Source organism: Oryctolagus cuniculus, chromosome 9 (genome assembly GCF_964237555.1).
Source record: "Oryctolagus cuniculus chromosome 9, mOryCun1.1, whole genome shotgun sequence".
Classification (NCBI taxonomy): domain Eukaryota; kingdom Metazoa; phylum Chordata; class Mammalia; order Lagomorpha; family Leporidae; genus Oryctolagus; species Oryctolagus cuniculus.
The window spans coordinates 79,904,215-79,931,351 of NC_091440.1; the positions used below are offsets into that span (position 1 = coordinate 79,904,215).

General features: G+C 40.1%; 1 long non-coding RNA gene across 2 annotated transcripts in view; it reads right to left on the bottom strand.

Annotated features, from left to right (window-relative positions):
- Positions 1-11,987, bottom strand: part of LOC103352083 (uncharacterized) — a 30,546-nt gene extending 18,559 nt beyond the window's left edge. Inside the window, exons 1-2 of one of the 2 annotated variants that reach the window (XR_011378656.1) lie at positions 11,825-11,987; positions 744-867 (exon numbers count right to left, since the gene is read on the bottom strand). This is a non-coding gene — a long non-coding RNA (uncharacterized lncRNA). The remainder of the gene's footprint in view (positions 1-743; positions 868-11,824) is intronic. The other variant, XR_007913726.2, reaches the window with a different exon arrangement.
- Positions 11,988-27,137: the final 15,150 nt, after the last annotated feature.

Sequence of the window (27,137 nt, forward strand, 5' to 3'; positions counted from 1 at the left end):
AAAGTTGGAAAATTTTACCTCAGAATGAGTCTGAGAAATTATTTTATCCCTCGACAGTAGGGTCCTCCTCTTGAATTTTAGCATTTTTCACTTTGCCGTAGCAGCAGACTGTGTGACAGAAGGAAAGGACAAGTCCAGCCTTTCTAACCACTGGTGGGAGCAGCTCATGTTTTCCTGAAAGCCACACAGAGTCTATACTCTGAGTCTGAGGTGTGTGTGGAGATGCACTTTAGGAATTCTTACCCTACGACCCTATTTCAAGAATGAGGAAAAGGAAGCCAAGATCATTTTCATGTTTTCTCATTCCATAATATGTGTGTGTGCATGTGCATGTGTGTGTTCATACATCACAGTTTGAAATGCGTAGAAAAGAAATTTTGTATTCTTTCTGTTTACTATGTCCCACAATTTAAACCATCATTTCCGTGTGACCTTAAGTTTGTTGCTAAAGAAATAGAAGGAATAAGACACAGATAATTAAAATTATCAGGCAGGAAGAGTTTTTTTATTATAACACATCTCATCAATTTATAAATATATTCTAACATACATATAGGAAGGGACCACATATGACACCATGAGAAAGAAGACCCTCCTGAAAATAAATTATAAAAATGAACTGCATGACTTTTGTTTATGGTTCTTATTCTCATGGGGTACATAATGCATATATACAAACACTATCTACAGATAATAATGTATATAAACAGATAATCATCATGAAAAGTAGATGTAAATAATACCTCTTAGATTGCAGAAGACGTATTTTGAATTGAGTGTGGGGAGATGAGCACAGAGGCCTTTAATCCCAAAGAGGATGTACAATGCCTCAGTCAATGTCTTGTTGCTGTAACAAAACACCTGAGTCTGGATAATGTAAGGAAAAGAGGCTCATTACCTTACAGTTTTGGAGATTGAAATCCAAGATTGAACAAAGTGATTTGTTTGGCATCTGGTGAGGCGCTCTGGTGGATGGCATGATAGCAAGAATGAAAGAAAGAGGGATCATATAGTCATGCAGGAAGTCGGAGACATTTAGGGGTCAGGCTTGCTGTTTAATACTCTTGAGAGCACAACCAACTTGCTTTGCAATACCAATATCAATTCTTGCTGAGGGGATCATCTCCAGGGGACTATACCTAAATAACTTGCACTAAGCTCCATTCCTTAAAGCTTTCCCAACCCCTTAATAGTCCCACACTGGGGACCAAGATTCTAACACATGGATCTTTGGAGAATCCACACAAACCAATGATAGCATCTAGCAAAGGAGGGTAGTGTTCATTGGACTTTAGACCAGCGTTCTGTATTCTAAGACCATCATCAGGCTCAACAGTAAAACAACTTGAATAGGCTTTTTGTTTTTCCTTAGCCTCTGTTTCTCTACACTAACTAAATAACTGACTTGCTAATTTTACAAACTGATTTGTAGTAATGTGTTAATGACTAATAACAGTGAATTTCTACTTTTTTAGTTACTTAGATTTTAACCTAATTCTCACTACTAAAAGGTATAAGTGATTACTCAGATATAACATGGAATGAAACTGTGGAAATGCATTTCTTTTTGCTTTGTTGCCTTATAACTTGTAATTGAGGACAAAGCATCCAGGATAGCTCCATATTTCTTAGCAACGCTTCCTATGGCAATGGTAAGTTCTAGATTCCAATCAAACAACTGCACTTTATCCAGGGATCAACCATAATGACGCTTTGTCATTTCTTATGATGGTTGAAACAATAAAAAAGATGATTTAGACATATTGCCTAAACTTATTTAAAAACCATGTGAAAGTACCAAGACTTGTTGTTTCTAGTATTAGAATGAAGTAGAGTAGTGTAGGATGGAGCAATTGTAACATACAAATGGGAGTGATGCTTCTGTGATTCTTTGAGGAAAGAGTCAGGATAGATTCATTTATACCCTACCCTTGGAAGTTCTGTTACCGGAGTGGGGAAACTCACATGTGGTTGATAGGGTAGAACTGATAAAGTAACAGTGTTCTGCTAGGTTTATCCAAGCTCCACCATGGAGTTAGCTGGGACAGAGTAAATGTAATCCAAACCTAAGTACTTGAAAGGAGCCTGAGAGAATAGAACTTTTCTGTTAGTTAAACAGAATGAAAAATGCTGATAAGAGACAGACCATTGATTTTCCCCCTTAGGTATATCCAAGTTGCCCTTGCAAACTGAGGACAATATTGATTCCTTTGATAAGGCCCTTGTATATTTTTATGCCCATATCTTTTAGTTGAATGAGTATTTACCTCAACACACAGACAACTTTTCCCCCATCAACATACAGAAAATTCTAACTTCATACCCTCCTTGGTGTACACTGCTGGTTGTCTATTCAACATGTGCTCCATTTTTTCTTTATCAACTGAGCTCAGAGCCTGTTTGGACAGCAGTGTGCTTGGGTCCAGGGTCAACTGTGGTGGCTCTGGCTTTCAGTCAACTATGGTTGTACTTTTGCACTTTCTAGAAATTGGGGTAGTGGTTGACATATGAAGTAGACCTGGGCAATGACCTGGAAAGGAAACTCTTGATTTTTCTTACTGATAAATGCTTGTTTGGCCTAAGGAGAGAATCTCTTTTGCTCTTCTTTCCTGATCAAGGATGGAATTCTTGAAAGTATAGAAGTCATTTTTTTGAGCCCCCCAAAAGCATAGTTGACATGTTGAAGATAGAAAAAAGATAAAATGTCATTGCTAACATTATTGAGCTACACATTTGGGTTTCCTGTTATGTTTGTGGGTTATTCTACAATAAACCATATTCTTTTGCTTGCAACTCAATGTATTCTAACAGCTACTTACATTGAGCTCTCTGCTGCGGGGATGGGGAAAGCTGTGCTTCCCAAAGGAGTTTAGAAGCATGGCCACCAAGACTGTGGCAGAATTGTAATGACATTTGTTTTTGGAGATAGATTACTGTGTGTCACCATCCTTTCTAATGCAGGACACAACCTGTAGTTCTCAGTCTTCCAAAGTGGCTAGGCATGGTCTCAAAATGAGGTGGTACAAACTTGATTCATTCTTCCCCCTCTTCTGCATCACAAGACAGCTGTTCCTTCCGCAGCCACGGGAAGACTCTTCTATAAACTCCTACCCCTGATCCTCTTTACCTCCTGGCCTTTCCCTTCACAATGTGATATGCTCTGCAAGCTTCGAATCTTTTGTCTTCAGAAACAGTGCTTCAAACCTGTGACTCTAACTTTCCTTCAAAATCCAGACTTGTTGTTTCACTTGCTCATGGCCTGTGTCTTACTGGATGTCCTACAAGCAGCACAAATACAAAGATACGAAGAACCAAGCTGATCATCTTCTCTGCAAAACCTGACATCTCCATTTCCAGTCCCATCAGTGTTACTCTCCAGTCTCTCACTTACAGAATCATTTTGCTCTTCCTTCTCCCATTTGATCATGAGGTGGTTAAACTTGCTTCATTCCCATATATGATCAAGTTTTGTCAATTCTGCCTCTGAGCTCCTCATTCACATGTCTGCCTTCACTCTCTGCTAACTCTAGGATAGCTCAGCACAAACTCCTATCTGCGCCTCTAGAATAAACTCACATCAAGGATTTCTTAAGACATTTCGACTCCCTGGTCCATTTTACCCTCAGCTATCATAAATCACCACCCTATTCAAAAGCTTTCAAGACCAACCTCATCTCTAAATGATGTACCAAGTCCACACTCATCTGTTTTAGGCCTCCCACTACATAGCAAACCAAGTCTCTTAGTTTTATCTTTTTCCATTCATCTGTTTATTTTCTGTGCACCCAGGTACGTATGATCAGTTCCACTATTAGTATCACTGCTTACTAAATACAGCTGCTGCTACTTATTTCTGATTTTATCACAATCACCACAATACCATTCTACATCTTGAAGGTGAACATTTACTGAATGCCTAATATATGCTGAATGCTGTGCCTACGCACTTTTATTCAACTTGCAACTGCCACATAATCACAGAAAGCTGGCATTTTGCTCCATGCCACAGCAGTTGGAGAGGAGAAATAGACTCATCCCCCATGATCATGGAGTCTATAGCTTCATATTCATATTACCATGATCTTTGCCATAATCTTCTGGAGGTAGATACCATTGTACACAATGCCATTTTACAGATGCAGACATTGAGGCTGAGAGATTTTAAATAACTCATAGGAGGACTTAGGGCTAGGAAGGATAGCTTCCAGGTTCCTGTTTATAGACCCGTGTGCCACCTGCTTTGCCCTTCTCAACCTTACTTCTTCACCCTTCCTCCCTTATCCACTCATTGACCACATCTCCTTTGTTGTGTAGCATCCCTTGTAACCTCTATACAAGGCAGCACAGTGTGTAGTGTCTTTATATTTCAGTGTCTGTTTTGATGTTAAATGAAATAGAAATATAAGCCCTAGTAATGTCACCCACTAAAGGGCTCAGTCTCCCAAACAAATTTCCTTTGTGATGAACAGTGTTCTCTCTCAGAGTGATCAATGTCTCCTCCTTGTCTAAAATAGAAGACAGAAAACCTCACCCACTGCTCCTAATCAGATTTCATTGGTTCATCTGTTCTTCTGCCTAAGAAGCAAGATTAATATCCATTTTAAATTCAATTGATAAGATGGTGTTACCAAATCTTCCGTTCATTCGCTTTTTAAATGTGCACTACTGCACTCCAAATGTTCTATCATGTTCTGCTACAATGCATTAAGAGAAAGATTGGTGATATTTGTTTGGAATCAGACACCTGTTATCAATTTGGAGTGTGGCTTAAATATCATGCTTCAAAATGTCCAAGGGGCCAATGGAGATGAATGAGGCATGGTTAATGTCCCCGCTGCTTTGTACAGCTTCTTTTTACATAGAGAACCATGGAGAAATATCCTGCTAAATATAGTCTTAACACAATCATCATAGAAAGAATCATCATTAACACAATCTGGCTTGTTTCATCACCACCTCTCACAGGACTTTAGCAACACTTTCTTTCATCCTCTCAGCTTTAATGCCACAGAAATCCCATTCCCTCCAGTTAAGAGATCAAATAACATGAGAAAGTCAATGATAAAATTGCAGATCATTCCAAGAATGCAAAAGTTTAGTGCAATATGTGAATCAACAAATATATATTGACTATCTTCCATGCAGGGGAATACCAAATGAAGTAGTTAGGTTTCCAGCCCTCAGGGACTCTGCGTACTGGAGGAGAAGTCAGATAAGCAACCAGTGCTGTGATAATATTTGTGGCATGCAGCATTTAAAACCTATGGAGGACTCAAAAAGGGTGCTTTCTCTAGTTTTGGAGCTAAAAACAACTCTCTAGAAGCATTGGCAGACACGTTACAGGAGGGAAGACAGCACTCCTAATAAACCGGAACTAAACGAGGATGGCACTGAGGGGAGAAGGATTAGAGGGAAATGATTGAATCACTATGTGGAAAGGTTATATGGAAATTAAGAAATATTTTTAAAATACATATAAAATCCAAAAATATTCAGTACTCATACAATTTTTCACTCTTGAACTCAAAAATGTCAAATGAAATCAACCTTCATTCAAAACCTGCAACTTGATCTGTGACACTCTAGATTAAATTTGACCATATATTCTTTGACACTCCTCACATGGGAAAATGTAGTCTACATCCTATTCCTTTGAATATGGGCAGGCTCCATGAGTCCTTTGACCAAAAAATACTGCAGGAAGAAATTCTATGGAAACTCACAGACATAAGTCTCAAAACACTTGTGGCTTACGCTTTCTTCCTTTTGGAATCAAGTGACCCTGCTGTAAGGAAGCTCAAGCCAACTACTCAGAAAGAGACTGATCAGAGGACAAACCAAGGCCCTTGGCTGACAGATCCAGCTGATCACCCATCTGAGGGCCAGAACCTACTTGCCAGCCATGTGACAGAGTTACTTTGGAAGTGGAATTTGTAGCCCTAGCCAAGCCACACCAGCAAGTGCTGTATGCAGCAGATATGTGCCATATGTCCCAAGCTCTGTCCAAACTGCCTGTGAATGACTTATGCCACTGGTTTTGGAAAGAATTCATCATAAAGCTTTAGATAGAGGTATCACCTACTTTAAGAAACTATATTGTTCTTGGCTAACAATGTGAATATGGCATTGATGAAGCCCACAGGGACATTTGAACTGGTGCTGGCCTACCGCTATCTCTGTGGGTCTCTAACTAAATGAGAGCAGTTAGGAAGGAAAGTGGGACTGAGAGGTAGATGTCAGAAAATAGCTCTGCCAGATGCTGTCTTTCAGATTTTCCATTGTGATCAGCCAGACAATAACCCCAGCTGAAATGAACACATGTTCTCAATTAGAATCTATTGATAATAATTGAGGACACAGTACATGCCAAGTCTGATCCCTACTAATTGCCATTGAGCGTCTGAGAGATCTTGGTGAGAATGTGAGAGATGCTCAATAATTATAATAATAAAAATTTAAAAAGACATCTTCTGCATATTTGGTCTGGCAAATCACCATCACCTCACAAACTTTTGGGAGGACCAATGAGAGAGTGCTTACCAAGTTTTTGGAATCCAAAGGAACAAAAATTCCAGGTCAATTGAAAACATTTTAGTACCAAGTGAAAGTACTACTATTTTTAAGAAAAGTCAAACTAATAGTAAATTTCAATAAAGACACAGATTATTAATAATTTGGTTTGTTTCTATGACAATTGTTGCCATTGTCATCGGACTTGAACCTTTGGTCTCCTTTTAAAAACAACTGCAAAAGTTGTAAATTCACATTGTCTCTTGCTTCTGCCCTGTTTTTTTTTTTCCTTCTCTTTTGCCATGTACTTCCTTCTGTGTCTTGACAGCTTTCCTGTTTTATGCATCCAAAAGACCTCCTGACTGCAGTTTCTCTCCCTCACCAGACCAACTTCAACAGTTTCCAGACTCATTTTTGTTTGTGTCACTCCCTCCCTCAATTGTTATGATAAAGTCAAACTCAGAACAGGGTGTCATGGTTTCTAGGACGTACCCAGACACATGGGTCTCAAAGCCAGGTCAGGCACAGAGGAGACAGAGTGCTTCTGGGGTCAGGACAGGATTGTGGGGACACTGTGCTGTCTCATCTGACAGTTGGCACTGTGCTAATTATCTGGTCTGGTGAGCAAAACAGGGCTGACTTCTCCCTAGAGAGGGACTGAGAAGGGTGACATCTTGCACAAGAATTTGATCAGGCTTTTTCAGATCGTGAGTCCACAGCCTTTGCTGTGTGCTTTGTGGTTGATGGAACAGTCATATAGGCAAATAGCTGGAAAGGGATCCCTATCCTACTGCTGATTTTTAACTCAGGTAGGACCGATTTGGAAGGAGGGAAATGAGGGGAAAAACTATCAAAATGAGGAAAAGAACTGCCATTTCTCTGGAAGATAATGCTGCATGCAGAAAGGATGCTGCTCTTCAGTACTATGAAGCCCAGTTAAGGGAACATTCCTCTCCACCAGTGCTGAACAGACACATTTCAAACTGGAGGCTCATGGGTTCAATTCAGGCTAGGTACAGCCAATGTGATCTGATGTGCAGTGGGCACTTTTAAAATTTGGTACCAAATTAATAAAAAATTGAAATTTATAACAGTGGGCCCACATGATCAAAATACACTGGAGCTGAATGTTGGCAGCCTCGCTAAGAAAGGGAACATCACATGACCCAGCCCGCTTAACCCCTGTGTGCTCCTTCAAGAAGAGCTCACTGCTCACTGTGTGACCTCTGGCTTAGGGTCTTTGTTCTGTAGGATTTCAAGTTTTCCCTTGGAAGGCATGTATGTGAGTGTGTGTGAATGGGAGGTAGAGTATAGAGGGTGAGGAGGAAGGGGGAGGGGAGAGAGGAGAAAAGGAGAGAGAGAGAGAGAGATGTGAGCCAGTGGACACTTGAAGAAACATTAACTCACTTTGTCAGAGACACCTCCAAGTATATGCCAAAGTTCACTCATAGTCCTGTTTTAAGTCCTGCTGCCATTTATGGCTTCTGTCTTAGTCTATTTTGTGTCGCTATAATAGAAGGTCTCAGATTGGATTTATAAAGAGGAGAATTTTATTTTCCACTATTCTGGAGGCTGCGAAGCCCCAGATCAAGACAACAGTGTCAGGTGAGGGCCTGCCTGCTTCGTCATTTCTTGGAAGGTGGTAGAAGGGCAAGGAGCAAGAAGTAAGAGGGGTCCAAACTCACTTTCATAACCGGCCTACTCTCGAGATATTGATATTGAGCCCTTCATAAAGGCCAAGTCCTCTGATTCTAGTATCGCACTGAGGATGAAGCTTCCAATATATGAACTTGGGTGGGGAGACATTCAAACCAAATCATCTCCCATAATTCAGACTTGATTAATTGGGACTTTGGGGTTAGAGCCTGTTTGACAGTGTCTGTGGGAGGCAAATGACAAGCCCAGAGGGTAATGAGATAGCCAGTTTGCCTTCTAAAAGACCAGGAGGAGGATGCTCTGTAGCGTCTGGTAAGGGAGGTACACCACGGGGCAGCAGAAGGCTAACAGTTGGAGTGCATCTGGGAAGGGCTTGAAGTCTTGGGTGGATTTTATTTTATTGGTTTGATTTTCACTTTTAAAAATATTTTCTGTGTTATGTTGTGTTTTCCTTAAAGCACTTTAGGAAATCTGATAGAATATTGTGAACCAGTGGGTTGTGGAGAAATGGAAGAGGAGGGAAGGGACTCCAGGTGGGAAAGAAAGCCAAAGGCAGGTTCACAGCACCACCAACTCCCTATTCTAGGGACTGCTCCTTGCTTTTCTCTTATTCAATTAAAAGAAGTTCTATTCTTTTCAGCATCTTTGTAGTTCATCATGTCCATATAATTAAATTGTGATCAGTGAGTTGTAAGCATGAGTGCTATGTATAATTTCTGAATGTATGCTTAAATTGAGAACATTGTATCTTTCTTTCTTTCTTTCTTTCTTTCTTTCTTTCTTTCTTTCTTTCTTTCTTTTTTTTGACAGGCAGAGTGGACAGTGAAAGAGAGAAACAGAGAGAAAGGTCTTCCTTTACCGTTGGTTCACCCTCTAATGGCCGCTGCGGCCGGCGCACTGCGCTTATCCGAAGCCAGGAGCCAGGTGCTTCTCCTGGTCTAAAAATGCAGGTGCAGGACCCAAGCACTTGGGCCATCCTCCACTGCACTCCCGGGCCACAGCAGAGAGCTGGACTGGTACAGGGGCAACCGAGACAGAATCCCAGTGCCCCGACCAGGGCTAGAACCCGGAGTGCCGGTGCCACAGGCGGAGGATTAGCCTATTGAGCCACGGCATCAGTCAAGAACATTGTATCTTTCATTCAATCTTTATCCAACCTGCTGCTTAAAAATGTGGTATAAGCTAATTTCCAAGTAATTGTGGTATGTCAAAATAGAGGGGTTCATATACCCCAGATGACTCATACAATAGAATTGTTATTTTAATCTTGGATTGCCTGGTTCCAACTATTTCATAAAAGAGCAGATTTCTGACTTGCTTAAACATGAATGCACACTCTAATCAATATTCCCCTTCCAGAAACATCTTGGATATTGGAGGATCGAAACAGAGATAGGGTTTCATGTATTGGCCTTCCATGCCTGGGGGTTAGGTCCCTTAGGGTAGGGCTGTCTCTCCCATGTAATTGGTTCCTCTTGCCCTAGCACTAGTTTTTGACATGTAGTAATTTACTAATAAATGCTTTTTAAATGAATGCATAAATAAGCAATACACCCTTTCTTTTCTGAGTCCTGGATTTGAACTCTGTTAACTACTACTGTTTTAGTTTTAATGTTTCTTTTGATGTTCCTGTGTTGCAAACTCAATCAAAAGTGAAGAATTGTGGAGAGGTGGGACCTTTAAATATTTAGGATTAATACTGTTGTCATGGGATGTAGTTTATTATCTTTGTCTTGGATTCCCTTTAAAAGGACCATTTTATGTCCTCCTACCCCTGCCACCTCCCGCACCACACCGTTGCTCTCTCTCTTCTCTTTGCCTTGTACCATGGCAGGACAAAACAAGAAGGCCCTTGCCACATGTAGCTTCTCAATCTTCAATTTATCAACTTCTATAATTGTAAGCCAATCCATTTTTGTTATAAATTACGCAATTTTAAGTGTTCTGTCAAAACAGCACAAAATGGATTAAAATAACTACATGGGGCAAATAACTTTAAGATGTGGGGATTATATAAGAGCAAGAGCTACCCCCCACCTTTCAGAGTAAGTACAGATCCTTTACAGAAATTATTAAAATTGAATTTTAAGTGACCTTTGATTTTTCCCAGTTCCCTAACCCTCCGTCCTCATCTCTGTGTTAACTATTCAATCTGTGTAGCTCGGAGCCCCATTTCTCCCCCTCCAACATGCACCACCCCTCTTTTGGGTATAGGTAGACTGCTCTGTGAAATACATTCCTCCCTGCTCTCCAATAGAATTCTGCCTTCCTCAGGGTTCCTTCAGGGAGGCCTTTACATACTCTAACTCGATTAACAAAGAGAAGATTGTTCCCTCCTTCCAGATGGTTTTGGATCAACCTTCTAGGAATTATTGTCATGTTTCATTCTCTCAAAATTCAGCTTTTAAAACTTAGACCATTCCTGTAAACCACATTTTCTCTAAACAATTCAGTGGCCTTGGACAAGAATTATAATTTATCATAACTACCTATTGGATACTTTGCACACTTAATTGCATTAAATTCTCAAAATAAGATGTTATAAGATCCTTATGTTTTTGTCATTGAGGAGTCATTTGAGTCTCAGAGAAGTTAAATAACCTTCCTAGTCAACAAAAGTGGAAGCAAGATTCCATCTCAGACCTGCCTGTGTCCCAAGCCCAGATTCTGTGGTCACAGTTTGCTTATCATCAAAATGAGAGAGCTCTATTAGAAAGTCTTTGAAGTGTGTTTCCTCTGACTATATAACAGGTGCTGGGCCCTTGCTTTGCATCCCACTAGAGAAGGGCATGGCAGAGACAAAAATCTATAAGAAGTAAGACCTGAGGTGCCTCAGGACACATATTTTCATCTCTTTACTCCTCATCATCTGCAGCTTCTTGCTAACATTCTTTTTTAGCTGCCTTCTGCTTCTCCTTTATCCCCTGGCTTCTTTAGGTTATCTTCCTCTGTTGATACTTCCTTTGATTTTCCTCTGTCACTTCTTATATTGTCTTTCAAAGTGTTTCATGAAAACTTGGAGTATGAGAACCAGACACTGAAGGCAGAAGATGTAGCGAGATTGAATAAAGAAGTGGACTAGTCCAGGATTATTTTTTAAAGAAGTAATTTGTTGGGGGGATTTATGGACAGAAGTTTGATTTCTGGTTGTACCAAGAGATAGGAGAATAATACTGCTCATGGCTGGCCAACTGCACCTAGACTTTTCAAGAGACATTTCAAATGTCAGATAAGAGCTAGATGAGAGTAGTAGGTTATCTTAACGATTTTATTTACCACAAAGGGCATGTAATAACTTCTAGTATCATGAAGAGAGCAAAATGGTGGCTACTTCCAAGATGACTACGGCCATGGTAAGCTGAATCCTTACACAAAGTGAAAGCAAAAAAAAAAAAAAAAAAAAAAGTACCCACCCACACAACCACTTAAAAACAAGTACAAACTTTCAGTTCAAGAGGAATGTTTGTACATGCAAATTTCTTCCTAATATAAAGAAGAATAGAATAGAAGAATTATGACTTTGTTGAGTATCATTGATATAATCAGCTATTAGTTCCTGAAAGGAAGGGCTCCTTTGGTTAAATAAAAAATGCATTAGTCAGTTGGGGTACCATAACAAGATACTACAGACTGTGTGACTTCAATCATAGGAATTTACTTTCTCACGGTTCTGAAGGCTGAAAGTCTCTCCTTCCAGGGGTGGTTTCTGATGACCTTTCTCTCCTTGGCTTGCAGATATCCACTGTCTCTGAGTCCTCACGTGGCCTTTTATTTGGGCATGCTTCTGCTCCTGGTGTCTCTTCCTCCTTGTAAGGACAGCATTCTTGTTGGATTAGGGTCCCATCATTATGATGTCATTTAACCTTAATTACCACCTTTTTTTAAAGGCCCTATCTCCAAATTCTGCCACAGCAAAAGTTACAACTGCAACATACAACTCCATTACACAAAGTATAGTACTTAGCTTGGTGCTTGCTAAATAAAATTTAAAAATTGCCTTTTAAGTTTTTATAGAAAAGGCTAGATTAAGAGAATCATAAACTGTGGGGATATTAAGAAAGGAGAGGTTTCACTATGTTTCACTGTTGTAGCTTTAAAATTACAAAATATTTCCTATCACCTCTTGCAAGTAAATATTGCAGTTTTTCCTTAAAACTTTATATATGTTATACATTGTTTAAATTTGTGAAATTTGTGATGTCTAATAAAGTGAAAGCATTTTTTAACAAAATCTGTGTAGGAAGAATTATTGGTTCTGGAAGAAATTTAATATCCAACAACTTCTCACTAAATTCATTTCCCAGCAAATACATTAAGATTTAAATTCACAACTGATACATGCAAACAGGCCATCCCCAAGGTTCCTTAATTAAAATGCTCTACCAAATCTATTTTTATCACAGGAAATGTGCATTTTATTTTAATTATATATACATTAAATTATATCTATATATCTATATCTATCTTTCTATCTATGTATATATACATATATATACATTGGGTGTTTGTTAGGAATGAACACCACAAGCTGACTTTAAACATTTTACTTAAGTTTAGCAGATCAGATTTTTAGCAGTTTAAAAACAAGTCCATTTGCAAGAATGGGTCCTACAATCTGTTCAGGGGGACGGTCAGATCTTGGATGGAACAAAAGGCAGATATATACCTCTAGGCACAGAGACCTGACCTCCTAAGTCTTGCCTTGTGCTGTTGATGTGTTCCTGCACAAACTCTTACCTCTCCTGGCAGTTTTGGTCCAACTTGTACTCTTGTTTCTTTTATCATTTCTGCTGTTCCAAGAGATACGGATACACTTTTTGCCTCATTTTAAATTTATCTGTCCTGTTCTGTTCTTCTTGTTGCACTTGGACTCCTCTCTCACAGTCTGTGGCGTCTACTGCAATATACCTTGGACCCCCTGGAGCCCCTGTAAATCAGCTCTGTACCTTGCCACAAGGCAGAATTTCCATCTGGAGTGAGAGCAAATCCATTCCTTCACCACTCCCCATTTATGGGGGTGCTTAACCAGCAAGGCCTTTATCTTCCCGGGGACACACCGTTTCCAGTTTTGTGTAAACCTTCAGATGAAAATATTTTGATCAAAACAAACATAACTGTAAATTAATTTGAAATGAAAAGTCAAAAAAGGTAAATAATTTAAAATGAAAATGTTAGTGAACAGGAAAGCCTTACTCATTGATGCTGTGTTAATTCTTCCCTCTTTGTATTGAGAGAAATGACAAGTCAATATAACTTGTTTGCCCTAAAATCACAGGAACTATATCTTTAATAGTGAAAGTATTATAGTATATTTGTGGGTATAGTGAAGGTGATGTAGGGGAGCATTTACAGAACTGGATTACTGATAGATGTGTTATTCATTTTTCATTGTTATGAGAAAATACCTGATGTTGGGTAATGTACAAAAAAAACCAAGTTTATTTAGCTTCCAGTTTTGAAGACCGAATTCCAAAATGGGGTTGCTCCATCTGTTCAGCCTTAAATGAGGGACCTCTTGGTTGTGTCACAACATGGCAGATGGTATTTTAGTGGGAGTATTTGTAAGAGGGAGATCACATGGCAAGATGGAAAGCCAGAGAGCCTAGGGAGGGGCCAGTCTTATTCTTCCTGTAATAACAGCTCTCTGTTGTAGAATAAATGGCGTTGTGAGTCCAGCCATTTCTTCCTTACAAGCATAATGCCCGATGACCTAACCATCTCCCACTAGGCACCGACTCTTAAGGGTTCCACCACCTCCCATTTTCACTCCGGTGACCAAGTTACCAGTACATATCTAGCAGACAAATCACATCCAAACCATGGCAATGTATATTTATAGAAATTTTAATATTCAAATATTAAGAAAAAAATTCTGGTGACCATATAGCATTCAAGGTTTTGCAGAGTCTTTGAGATGCTAATTGGCTTTGTGAGGATCTGACAAATAGAAATGATTTTTCAACACACTGGAACATGCCTCATTGATGTCTTGCTATACCACAAAGAAGGGATAAGAACAATGTGTGAGGAACTATCATTGAGAAATACTGATAAGAGAATTTTAGTTAGAGCTCATGGCTCCTTTGATATCTGATGCATAAATGTGTTTATTATTTACTCTAAAAATATTCTTTATATTTTTTAACCTAAATAATGCTCGGTTTTGATGTAAGAGGGAGGCCCTCTCACCCAAGGTTATTCATACCTTAATCCCAGGAAACTATGAATATGTTAGGCTGCATGATAAGGAGGGATGAAGGTTACTAATCCACTGACCGGAACGTAGGAATATGATCCTGGATTATTCACGAGGGCCCCGAATAGCCACAGGAGTCTGTGAAAGTGGAAGAGGAAGACTGAAGAAGAGACTCAGAGGGATTTGGGGGCATGGAAAACAGAGAGAGCAAATTGTCGGCTTTGAAGTTGGAGGAAGCAAATCAAGAGACAAGGGATATTGGCTTCCTTTAGAAATAGAAAAGGCAAATAATGGGGTCCTTTCCTAGGGCAGTAGGTGGGGGTGGGGTGGGGTTGGTGGGTACTGTGTTGTAGAAGGTTAAACTGCTACTCAGGATGCCTGCATCCTATATCAGAGTGCTAGTTCCAGTCCCGATTCACCCAATTCTGTTCCAACCTCCTGCTAACGTACACCCCATGAAGCAATAGACAATGGCATAGTTACCTGGGTCCCTGCTACCCCAATGAAAGACCCAGATGGAGTTCCTGACTCCTGGTTTCAGCCTTATTCAGCACTGGCTGTTGTAGGCATTTGGGAAGTGAAACAACAGAAGGAAACTCCTCTCTCTCTCTCTCTCTCTCTCTCTCTCTCTCTGTGTGTGTGTATGTTTGCCATTCAAATAAATATAAGTAAATTAAAAAATAAAGGAAATAGTTCTGCTGACTTGATTTTAGCCCAATGAGACCCATTTCAGGATTCTAATCTTTAGCATTCTATAATAATTTGTGCACTTATGTTACTAAGTTTGTAGTAGTTTGTTGTAGCAGCAATTCACTACCAATACTACAGAAAATGAGTTGCATCCAGTAAGCATTCTACCACCAGACATTTAATGAATGCTGAGTTTTTGAAATTCTGCCCTTGAACTCCCTATGTGGCTCTGTGAGTCAGGACAATTTACTTGACCTTTCTGAGCCCTAGGGTTGATGCTATTGTTGTTAGGTGAAATAACTAGGATAGTAACTTCTTCACAGGGTTAAGTGAGGTCATCTTTGTATCACGTGGAGAAAGTTATATTCTCTTGGCAGCTAGTAGAATGATGCCTATTACAGAGAGACCTACTTTGTTTTGGAAATGCCTGTTTAAGGAAGAAAAAGGCAAGAAAATATTCCAGGAGTTAATGCATTGACAAACAGAATAGATAGAAAGAGAGAAAGATGCTGTGTGCCAGGTGAAACCCCAAATCATAATAAAGCATGTAGAATCCCAAAATGCTTGATGAGAATGAGTGTCTTATGAAAAGTGGTAAGCAGACTGAATTCTGAACCTGGTTGATGTTAAGGGTTTGAAGAACCCAATTCAGAACCCACACCTGCAAGAGAGTGGGCAGAGAGGCCCCTGAGACTGTTGGGACAAATGAGTTCCTGAAACCGTGGAGGGCTATTAACCACGCATTTGATGAGGGATTTAAAGTGGATGAGTACCAAAAAGAACTCAAAGGACTTTAGGAGCAGACTCAGTTCAACCAATTACTATTGTTCTGCTCATTGTGATACAAGCAGCTTGTTAGTGTGTGTGTCTATGCACTATGCAACACCTCCAGTTCACTTGTCAACATCACAGTCAATGTATTTCCTTTCCCAGTGAGTTCTGCACTCACTTTAACACAAAAAAGTCATATTTAAAATCTGCTGTTTATGTAAAACCTGTCTGATGTGCTTTCACATTCCCCTTGCATGATTGAAAGTCCCTATTACCTCTAACGGACCAAGCTGGTGTTTTTGAAAGGTAATGAACTTCACCATTGACATAAAGCCAGGAGTAGAAGGTCCTGAGAGATCAAATCCTCTGGAATCTGGACAGATTGTGAGCTGTTTCTGTCTCTGTGGCTGCAGCATGGCTCTAATGATTGGGGGAGCAGCTGTGAGCTGCTTAATGGCCACGTCAGGCTGGGCATGCCCGGAGCAGCCCCAGCGCCTCCCTCCAGCCTCTAATGAACAGCTCTGTGGGCTGGCACAGTGATTCATCAGGACCCTGCCTCATTAGAATGTCAACCAAGACTCAGCTGCCTCAAATCCCTTGTGGAAGTAGGCAGGATTAAATTATAAATAAATACAAAAGCAAAAGGTTAGTGTATATAAACTAACTCCCCACTCTATGGAATTGGTTTTATTTTCTCTATTGTATGTGTCATTTTGTACCAAGTTCAAGAATACAGAAGCTCTTCCACCTGTCACAGGGAACCAATAAAACTACTGGTAGTTTAAGATATAAGTTGAAAATGTATTCAACACACCTAACGTACTGAACATGATAGCTTTGTCTCTCCTGTCTTACATATTCTGAGGACACTTACATTAGTCTGCAGTTAAGCAAAATCATCTAACACAAAGTGTTCAGGAGATGAAACAGGGAAAGTTAAGACAATATGTTCCCAAGACTTTTGCCCTTGCTCCCTTGTCTCTGCACTCCCATGTATATGTCTCTGTATGGTAACTGGTGTCATGGTAACTGACAGATCCACCTGCTAGGCTAGCTGCCCACAAGTCTGTTATGTAACTGGTTTGGGCCACTTTTGTTGGTAAACCCTAATAAGCAACTGGGGAATACTGCTAGGTGCTGCTGCCTGTAAGTGAGTGGAAGTGCAGGTGATGCAGCTAGGTGTGGATGTGTGTAGACGTTTCTGTGTGTGCGTCCAAGTGCAGCCATGGACACAAAGGCAGCTATCTCCTGTGGCCCCACCACCATCAGGGGATAGTGTCTGTTCCTGTGCATTTCTCATCGCCACTGTGAGTAAAGGGGATATAAACCCACAAATGGCTTTGAGTTGTTCTCTGACCTGTCAGAATCTGGATCTGCTTGTCCTGGGCCTTAAGCTCCAGGCAGACACAAAGCCTGTTTTATAATGAAGTCTTGAATATCTCATACAATTAATCGAATACAGCACTGAAAGTGAGAAACAGAATGGTTGCATGGATATGCTTTCTTATCATTGTAAAATTAAAAATCCTAAATCTCCAGCTTCCTGCTGGCGCAGACCCTGGGAAGCAGCAGGTGACAGCTCAAGTAGTTGGGTTTCTGCCACCCATGTGGGCGACTTAAATTGATGCTTGGCTTGTAGATTCATCTTGCCCCAGCCTTGTAATTGTGGGCATTTAGAGAGCGAGCCAGTGGACAAGAGCTCTGTCTCTGTTTGTCTCTGTGCCTTTCAAATTCAAATAAAATAAAATTAGACATAGTTAAGAAAAAAAAATTAAAAATTTTTGCCTGCCAGAATTTGAAAACTGAATGCCATAACTAATTATTAAACTGTGGAGATTTAAAGGTGAGAGAGAGAGAGAGAGAGAGAGAGAGAGAGAGAGAGATCTTCCATCTACTGGTTCACTCCCCAAATAGGTGCAATAGCCATATTTGGTTCAGGCAGAAGCCAGGAGCCAGGAATTCCATTCTAGGCTCCCACATGAGTGGCAGGTACCTAAGTATTTGGGTCATCTTCCACTGTCTTCCTACATGCATTCAGGAAGCTGGATGTGAGCTAAGCAGCCAGGACTCAAACCAGCACTCTGATTTCGGATGTCAGCTGAAGTGGCAGCTCAATCCATTGAGTCACAATGCTGGTCTCACCACGAACTTTTTGCAGTGCTCTGTAGAACCATGGTAGGAAAGCCAGATTTTCACTCTCTCAGATGGAAGCCAGTTGCAGTGGGAAAGAGGGTTTGACTGACACCATGCTGTGTAAAAATGCAGTTAATATAGACAAAGTGTTTCATCAAATCTGGAACTATGAATTTGCCCTTACAAAATGAATGATTTTTCAGTGCTGAATAAAAATCCCAGTGAAATAGAGGGAGAAAGCTCTGGAATTTTTCTCTAACTCTGTCTAAGTTGGTGACCTTTGAATTCTAATTGCTTGCAGCTATCTTAATGACATTTAGCATTTTCTTAAATTTGCCTACGATAATATATTTCATCCTGCCGGCGCCGTGGCTCAATAGGCTAATCCTCCACCTTGCGGCGCCGGCACACCGGGTTCTAGTCCCGGTCGGGGCGCCGGATTCTGTCCCGGTTGCCCCTCTTCCAGGCCACCTCTCTGCTATGGCCAGGGAGTGCAGTGGAGGATGGCCCAGGTGCTTGGGCCCTGCACCCCATGGGAGACCAGGAAAAGCACCTGGATCCTGGCTCCTGCCATCGGATCAGCGCGGTGCGCCGGCTGCAGCGGCGGCCATTGGAGGGTGAACCAACGGCAAAGGAAGACCTTTCTCTCTGTCTCTCTCTCTCACTGTCCACTCTGCCTGTCAAAAAAAAAAAAAAAATTTCATCCTAAGAAAAAACATTGAGGTTAATAAGTCTGCCCCCTTCTCTAAAATAACATAATAATGATTGTCTAAATTACCGTGCAGGATCATCTATGTTGATCAAACTGGACTGTACTTGTTTAAATCAAACAGTCTTCAAAAAGTTCATGAAAAATGTGTATTATAAGAAAAACCAGGGCTGGTGCTATGGTGTTGTGGGTTAAGCCTCTGCCTGTGGTGCCAGAATTCCATGTGGGTACCAGTTCCTGTCCTGGTTGCTTCTCTTCCAATCCAGCTCTCTGCTTATGGGCTGGGAAAAGAGTGGGAGATGGTCCTAGTGCTTGGACCCCTGCACCCTCATGAAGGACCCAGAGAAAGCTCCTGGCTCTTGGTTTTTGAATGGCCCAGCTCTGGGTTTTGTGGCCATTGGGGGAATGAATCAGCAAATGGAAGACTGCTCTGTCTGCAACTCTGCCTCTCAAATAAATAAATAAATAGAGCTTTAAAAAAAGATACATAGATTTCAATTTTTTGCATCAAAATTAACTGATCTTTATCCTTTTATGTTGGCAATATTAGCTATTTAGAGATATGAGGAATTAAAGTTAGAGTAACTTGGAATTTTTGGTCTAGTGAAAGGAGTACAGACTTAAATCCCAAGCCCTGTACCTTTTTTTGCTCTGTAAACTCTCTGAATTTCAAATTCCCTATTTATACAATGGGATAATAATTATTACACTATGGATTTGTTGGTGAATATTAAAAATCTAGAGTAAGTATAGTTCACAGGCCCACATTTACCAAACAAATGCATATATATTGTATAATTGGCCACACAGTACTGCTTTGGTTGTATTTCAAGGTATTCCTTCTGACATGTAATTATAGGAATGTGCTTATTATCTGCCTAGCTATAAAAAGACAAGACAAAAATGGATAACCTAAGGAGTACAAGGGCAATGTGTGAATCTTGCATCCTTAATGGTAGTTGACTTCATCATATTTTAGGAAAATAGTTTACAATGGACACACATGAAGGATCATCAAAAAGTTCATAAAAATGCATATAATGAAAAATTGTATGGATGACTTTTTTTTTTAAAGTTTATTGAGACAAAATTATGTATCATACAATTCTTCTACTTAAACTGTAGAATCCAAAGGTTCTTAATATGCTCAGCATTGTACAACAATTATTTCAGTTTTAGAACATTTAATCACCTGAGAAAGAAACTTCATAAACATTGGTAGTATACCATTTCTCTCATACTCAACCATCCCCTTCCCCTAACTCCAGTTTCAAAGCAATTAAATACCAACATTTTGTCTTTCTGTTTTTGCATATATTATAGATTTAAACAATACCTCTTTTCAGTTAAATTTAAACACCTAAGAATAATTGTGTGTTAATTACAGAATTCAACCAATAGTATTAAGTAGAACAAAAAATACTAAAAGGGATAAAGTATTAAGTTGTACATCAACGGTCAGGACAAGGGCCGATCTAGGCACTCTCTCATAGTGTCCATTTTGTTTCAACAGGTTTCCTTTTTGGTGCTCGGTTAGTTGTCACCGATCAGGGAGAACATATGATATTTGTCCCTCTGGGACTGGCTTATTTCACTCAGCATGATGTTTTCCAGATTCCTCCATTTTGTTACAAATCAAATGACTGGACTTCATTTTTTTTTTTTTTTTTTTGACAGGCAGAGTAGACAGTGAGAGAGAGAGAGACAGAGAGAAAGGTCTTCCTTTGCCATTGGTTCACCCTCCAATAGCTGCTGCGGCCAGCGTGCTGCGGCCGGCACACCGCGTTGATCCGAAGCCAGGAGCCAGGTGCTTCTCCTGGTCTCCCATGTGGGTGTAGGACCCAAGCACTTGGGCCATCCTCCACTGCAATGGCCTGGAAGAGGGGCAACCGGGACAGAATCCAGCGCTCTGACTGGAACTAGAACCCGGTGTGCTGGCGCCGCAGGCAGAGGATTAGCCTATTGAGCCACGGGGATTTCATTGTTTTTTACTTCTGTATAGTATTCTATAGAGTACATGTCTGGCCAGCGCCATGGCTCACTAGGCTAATCCTCTGCCTTGCGGCACGGGCAGACCGGGTTCTACTCCCAGTCGGGGCGCCAGATTCTGTCCCGGTTGCCCCTTTTCCAGGCCAGCTCTCTGCTGTGGCCGGGGAGTGCAGTGGAGGATGGCCCAAGTACTTGGGCCCTGCACCCCATGGGAGACCAGGTTAAGTACCTAGCTCCTGCCATCGGATCAGCGTGGTGCGCCGGCTGCTGCGTGCTGGCCGTGGCGGCCATTGGAGGGTGAACCAATGGCAAAGGAAGACCTTTCTCTCTGTCTCTCTCTCTCACTGTCCACTCTGCCTGTCAAAAAATAAATAAAATAAAATAAAAAAATAGAGTACATGTCCCATAACTTCTTTATCCAGTCTACTCTTGATGGGTATTTGGGTTGATTCCAGGTCTTAGCTATTGTGAATTGAGCTGCAATAAGCATTAAATTGCAGACAGCTTTTTTGTTTGCCAATTTCATTTCCTTTGGGTAAATTCCAAGGAGTGGGATGGCTGGGTTGTATGGTAGGGTTATATTCAGGTTTCTGAGGAATCTCCAGACTGACTTCCATAGTGGCTTAACCAGTTTGCATTCCCACAAACAGTGGGTTAGTGTCCCTTTTTCCCCACATCCTTGCCAGCATCTGTTGTTGGTAGATTTCTGAGTGTGAGCCATTCTAACCGGGGTGAAGTGAAACCTCATTGTGGTTTTGATTTGCATTTCCCTGATTGCTAGTGATCCTGAACATTTTTTCATGTGTCTGTTGGCCATTTGGATTTCCTCTTTTGATAAAATACAACCTATAAGGAGCTCAAGAAACTCAACAACTACAAAATGAAGAATCCATTCAAGAAATGGGCAAAGGGCATGAACAAGCATTTTTTGAAGGGAGAAATACAAATGGTTAACAAACACATGAAAAAATGCTCAAAATCACTAGCTATCAGGGAAATTGAAATAAAAATCACAATGAAGTTTCACCTCACCCCAGACAGAATGGCTATTATCCAAAAATCTACAAGCAATAAATGCTAGTGACAATATAAGAAAAAGATACCCTAAAAAAATGATGGAGGAAATGTATACTGGAACAATAATTATGAAAGACAGCATGAACATTCCTCAGATATATGAAAATAGATCTACCATATGACCTAGCCATCCCACTCCTGGGAATTTACCCAAATGAAATGAAATCAGCATATAAGAGTTATCTGTACCTCCAAGTTTATTGCTGCTCAATTCACAATAGCTAAGACATGGAATCAACCCAAATGTCCTTCAATTGATGACTAGATAAAAAAAGGTATGAAAATCCTGTCTTGTGCAACAAAATGAATATAACTGGAAACCATTATGCTTAGTGAAATAAGCCAGTTCCAAAGAGAAAAATGCCATCTGTTTTCATTGATTTGTTGTAATTAATATACAGAGAACAAAAAAATGTAATGTATAGGAATGAAATTAACATTTTGAGACTTGATTATTATTTTACAGCCCTGTATATACTCTTGAAAGACAGTGGTTTTTCTACTTACCACTGTTGAATTCTTTATTTGGTAGAGGGTTAAGTTTGTGATTGTAAAATAAACTGAAAATTCATCATTATAAAAATTAAAAGAAAAAATAAAAAAGAAAAGGGAGAGAATAAAGTGGGAAGTATCATTATACTCTTAAGTCTGTCTATATGAATGTATTGATTTCCTAATTTTATTTAACAGTCTCTCTGTAATTTTGAGTAGCCTTACAACTATTTCATCAATCTTCTCTTTTTCACAATAGTGTTTTACTGTGTTGCTTTTGGGGAATCAGGCTGCCTTTCTTGTTATTGTTTCTTGTGTTTTTACATTGATATTTTTGCATCTGGGTAGTCTCTTATTTCTACTTCTTCTGGGGTGTTTTTTTTAATTTAAATTTGTCTCTGGAATTTGGTAGATTGACAAAGGTTTTCACTAGAGCTCCAGAGGTGTGTTCTGGGTTTGCCAGGGAGATCTGGCCACTGTTTGTAGGTGTGGCAAAAGTCCAGAGTGATAGCCAAGATAGGCATGATGGAGTGTCTCTTGGGAGGGGATATTGGAGCTGGCTGGTGGGTTCATATTCCCAGATTTTATCTGTGCCAGAGTGAACCAGCTAATTTATAGCCAAGAGTGAGTTCACTGCGACAGTACAGTTCAATTGCCCATGTGTGTGCACCATCTGGAGTACCAACTCACTCCATAGTTTGTCCCTCATTTCCCTTGTGAGATCCATCCCCTGTGTGCAGAGGGCTCTGTTTTGGTGTGCAAGATCCCAGCCGCAGTCTGATTTTCTTAGCTCTGGGGCTTATGCCCAGAACTCCCATAATCACAGAGCAAGAAGGATCCACTTTCATGCCTATAAATTGCCCTAACTCTGGCTCCCGTGGTTTCTGGCAGTAGAGGGAGTACTGTCTGACCCCTGAGTCAGAATAGAGTTCATCAGAGACTTTAATACAGCAAATTGAATCTGGCACTTTCTTGGGGGGAAGAAGATAGAAACAACGTGGCTTCCAATTTTGGAGCAAAGTAGTCCATCAACCCTGTTAGCTCTCCAGGTTGGACTTGAAGTCAGTGGGGATTGTGGGGAACCAAGACACCTTATTCTTACCTTGTCTTGGCAAGATGGTGTTTCCCAGCTGGGATCCAGTCACATGCTGGTAGCATGGCCAGCAGTGGAGCATCTGTTGTCTCTCCTCGCTGTCCCTCAGAGTCTGTTCTGTCAATTTTCCACTAAAAAATATTCAGTGAGTCCCCTGGGAATGTGATCCTTCCTTTGTGTTTTTGGTATCTTGTGGCTAGAGCCAGAACAGGTTCTTACTATTCAACCATCTTGGCTATCTCTAAATTTGAAAAGATTGTTTGGTACAAACTTGTTTTTAATCCATTTTTCCATTAATTTCTTAAAATACTCTCATAATTTACATCTTAAAACTTTCAAATTGAAGGACTACTGTGCTCTTTTCTAGATTTATCTGTTCACTCCTGTAATTCACACGTTCATGCACTCATCCGTTCATTATTCATCCAAGACATTTATTGCAGCCTTTTGTTATTTTTATAAGTATGGGCCTGGTGGGGGGATGGGCATGGGGGAATGAACCACTGTATTCCTAATGTTGTATCTATGAAAAAATGCATTCATTAAATAAAAACTTTTAAAAAAGAATACTTTCTTTACATCTTCTAGAAAGTTGTGAGTATATATGAAAAATTAGGCTAGAAATCAGAAATAGAGAATTAAATTACAAAGTCAGAGCTTTATAAAAATCACCAGATGGCTTAGTATATAAAAACAAATCCACAAAACTACATTCCATAAGGCAAGAAACACTTCTTAGAGGAGGAGAGATCCATGACTGCTTTCCTTGTTGGCAGAGTGCTCTAAGAAGGAAGAACCCTTCATAGAGGGAGATACAGAGAAGCCAGCCAGAACTTTAACAAATATTGAATGACTGTAAGTGGACTAGCATAATGAACATAATTATAAGGGGCTTTAGCCATAGCTTTCACGTATACTGAAAATTTCCCATGGGCATTCATTGGGTGAATGAGGGTGCCTCAAACGCACAGGAAAGGACAGGACAGAACAGAGCGAAGCCCTTTTGACATTCCAGATCTTCACTGAGAACACTATAGTGCCCTTCCAGAGGCACGAGGGGACAACAGGTGAAGAGGGTTGGCAAGAAGTAGAAAGAAAACAGAGCTGACAGCACCCCAAAGCCTGAAATCTGGGCTGGGAAGCACAAAATGATCATTAGAGTCTTTGCCAGTACTCAGATATCAAGCCTTAGTGAAGGATAAGTCCTGAAGTAAGTAATTTTGATTTTCCTTTAAAATCTTTGAAGGATGTAGTAAACTGCATTCAACCAAAGCTGTAGCACAGTGCGGACTTAGCCTCCTGATGTATTAAACTGACTTAGGATGACACATCCCAACATATACTAGTAGCCCATCAAGACTTTTTCTGCTCTTTTCTTGATGTGATTTTGATTCACAGGGCCACCATTGTGGCGTAGATAGTTTAATTACCACCTGCAATGCCTGCATCTTCATGTTCAGACTGCTCCACTTTCAACCCAGCTCCCTGATGATGCGCCTGGGAAAGCAGTGGAGGATGGCCCAAGTGCTTTGGGCCCTGCACCTATGTGGGGATGCAGATAAGCTCCTGAATCCTGGCTCCTGGCTTTGGTATGGCCCAGCCCTGGCCACTGCGGCCATTTGGGGAATGAAACAGTGGGTGGAAGGCCTCTCTCTCTCTCTGTGTAATTCTCTCAAATAAATAAATAAATCTTTAAAATTTGATTAATGACTTTTCTTTAATACGCAAGTCAGATATCAAATCATGTTAGTGTGTGAGGGAGAAAATGGAAATCACAATTAATCCAGGAAATCACCAATAGAAGTAGAGTCAGATACTGTTAATATGTCACAGTCATCAGACAGAGAATTCAAAATAACTACAATGAATGCTTAAAGGTATAGTGGAAAAGTGACATGGTGAGTTGAAACAAGCTCAGCAGAGAAGAAGTCTTAAACAAAAGGGCTAAATAAAAATGCTAAATATAACACAAATGTAGAATTCTTGTAATAGTCTTACTAACACACTAGTCAAGCAAGTAAATTTTATTAATTTGAACACTGATGAACACAAATTATTCAAACTAAAACACACAGAGATAAAGAAATAAATAGAGAAAATGGTACAGAATCTGAGATATGTCGAACATTACATATTAAATTTTTACAAATATACACATAGATGTATATGCATATGTATAGATATAAAAATATAATATGAACAGATATATGCATAGATACATATTTGAGTTCCAGCGATAAATGAGAGATAAAATGGGATGAAAAAATTGAATAGACAGTGCCAAGAATTTCTCTACATTGACAAAATATATAAACCCATAGATCCTAGAAGATCAGTGAAATCTAAGTATTGAGATTAAAATTCATAATTAAAAATCAAACTATGCATTTTTCCAAAAAATCAAATGTAAATAATTTTTTTAAAAATCAGAAAATGAAGATTCATCATCTTCAAGGAAACAAGTATAAGATTTAAAGCTGGGTTTTCAGAAAAAAAGGAGCCTTGAAGAAGTATAAAAAGTTCTGGGAAAACACTATCCACAACAAAAACACAGAAATTAGCCAAATGAGGCTGAATCAAACTTTTTTTTAAAGATTTATTTATTTACTTGAAAGTCAGAATTACACAGAGAGAGAAGGAGAGGCAGAGAGAGAGAGAGAGAGAGAGAGAGAGAGAGTCTTCCATCTGCTAGTTCACTCCCCAGATGGCTGTAATGGCTGGAGCTGCACCAATCCAAAGCCAGGAGCTTCTTCTGGGTGTCCCATGTGGGTGCAGGAGCCCAAGGACTTGGGCCATCTTCTACTGCTTTCCCAGGCCATAGCAGAGAGCTGGATAGGAAGTGGAGCAGCCGGGACTCAAACCAGCACCCCTATGGGGTGCTGGCACTGCAGGTGGCGACTTTACCCGCTACACCACAGTGCTGGCCCCTGAATCAAACTTAATAAACCTTCTGCACAGCATCAAGGAGCACAATTAACAGAATGAGGTGTGGGGGTATAAATGGGGCAATGTTGGTAAAAGGCTACAAAATTTCAAAGAATGAATAATTTTTGGAGATTTAAAATGGTAACTGTGGTTAATATTATTATCTTATATACTTGAAATTGTGTGGGAGAATTGGTTCTTCAGTGTTTTTAACACACACATACAAACAGGGAGTAGACTAGCTTGATTGTGGTAACCATTCCACAATGTTTCTATATCAAAACATTACATTTAATGTTGTACATGTATTTATTTTCATGTCAGTTATACTTTGATAAAGCAGGAAAAGAGAAAAATAAGATCAACTTCGAATTCTATATCCAATGAAATTACATTGAAGAGTTAAGATGGAATAAACATTTTCATCCCAACAGTTAAAAAATACATTGTCATAGAAATTCAAAAAAAAAGTTTTTACAAAGAGAGAACATGGTAGCAAAGAGAAGCCAAATCTACAGGAAATAACACAGAGCATCAAAATGTATAATTATTATAATTATTATGGGGCTAGTGCTGTGCCATACTAGGTAATGCCACTGCCTGCAGAGCCAGTATCCCATATGGGTGCCGGTTCTAGTCCCAGCTGTCCCACTTCCGATCCAGCTCTGTGCTATGGCCTGGGAAAGCAGCAGAAGTTGGCTCAAGTGCTTGGGCCTCTGCACCTGCATGGGAGACCTGCAGGAGGCTCCTGGTTTAGAATTGGTGCAGCTACAGCCATTGCGGCCATCTAGTGAGTGAACCAGCAAATGGAAGATCTCTCTCTTTCTGTCTCACCCTCTCTCTCTCTCTGCATCTGCCTATCTGTAATTCTGCCTTTCAAATAAAATAAATAAATC